The sequence below is a fragment of the Corapipo altera genome, unplaced genomic scaffold, assembly GCF_003945725.1.
Source record: "Corapipo altera isolate COAL_440 unplaced genomic scaffold, ASM394572v1 61153, whole genome shotgun sequence".
Lineage (NCBI taxonomy): Eukaryota > Metazoa > Chordata > Aves > Passeriformes > Pipridae > Corapipo > Corapipo altera.
Window position 1 is genome coordinate 1,999,268 of NW_020884958.1, and position 1,524 is coordinate 2,000,791.

Sequence of the window (1,524 nt, forward strand, 5' to 3'; positions counted from 1 at the left end):
ACACCCAGTCTTTCCCTGAATACCTCCAGGGATGGTGACTTTACCACCTCCCTGAGCAGCCCATTCCAATGCTTAACAAGCCCTTCTGCTGCTTACACACACAGAAGAGGTAAAGAACTCTAAGGAGGGATGTATCCTTTTTTAAATGTCACATTTATTTCCTTTTTGATACAGAAGAGCTGTTCTGCTCTGCAAACTAACTGACAAAATAAGCTTTATTTTGATTCTTACATTGTACTTACTTAAAAAAAAAGGATTTTTGATGACAAGCCCTACAAATTGAAACCCAAATTAGATTTTCTCTTCTCACATACTACCATTTTACACTAAATCTGAAAACCTCAAGGTTTTATTACTTCTGCTACCACCAGCTCTTGCTACTATAGTACAGAAAATCTATTGCATACATATAAAACCTGATGTACAAACAGAGAATCACAGAATTAAAAGCATCGGGCACATGTAAAAGCTGCTATTTGAGTTTATACTCCCCAGCAGGAACTCCAGTCAAGCAATGTTCTGTCCACAAGCCAGCCTAAAGGGGATTTTTCCGTGGCCTCCAGGTCTGGCTCAGTAGGAATATCTTAAGCATGGAAGGAGAAAGGGGAAAAACAGCCAACTCCATTACAAGATCAAACCTAGAACTCCTTAAATTAACACCTATTTTACATTTCCGTTCTTTGGGAACTCAACCTTTTCTCTCAGTCACAGGCTATCCACATTATTCCCTCCCCAAACAGACCACACTGTTTTATCACAGACTGACTGTCCTCCTGGCGTTCTCCTCCCCTACCATCGGCCTGTTGCGGAAGGGAGATGTGAGAGCTGGGGCTGTTTAGTCTAGAGACGGGAAGACTGAGAGGGGATCTCTCTAGTGCCAAGAGGATGGTGCCAGACTCTTTTCGATGGTGCCCAGCGACAGGATGAGGAGCAACGGTCATAAACTAAAACACAGAAAGTTCCACTCAACATGAGGAAAAACTTCTTTCCATTGACGGTAGCAGAGCATAGAATGGGCTGCCCTGGGAGGGCATGGACTCTCCCTCCCTGGAGATATCCCAAACCCACCTGGACGTGTCCCTGTGTCACCTGCTCCAGGTGATCTTGCCTTGGCAGGAGGGGTTGAACTGGGTGATCTCCAGAGGTCCCTCCCAACCCTAAAAATTCCATTATTCGAGTTCCCACATGCCCTAGCAGCTCCTACACCCCCGTCGCCCTCCTCCAGCCCGTGGGGACCCCCGCGGTCCTGCCGCTGCCCCCGGGAGCCTCCCACCCCGCCAGCCGCACACCCCCCAGTCCCGTCCCTCCCTCCATGGGCTTGTGGCGTCTACACCACCGAGCCACTGCCCCTTACCCCCGCACTGCCACCTCCCGGCTCTCCTCGGACCCCGGCCCGGATCCCGGCCCGCCCTACAGACCCGCCACGGCACCGCCGCCACCACCTCCTCAAGCCATCCCGCCGGCAATGGCCGACGACGACCGCCCCTTCCGGCCGCCATTTCGCCCTCATGCGTCATGGAGGCG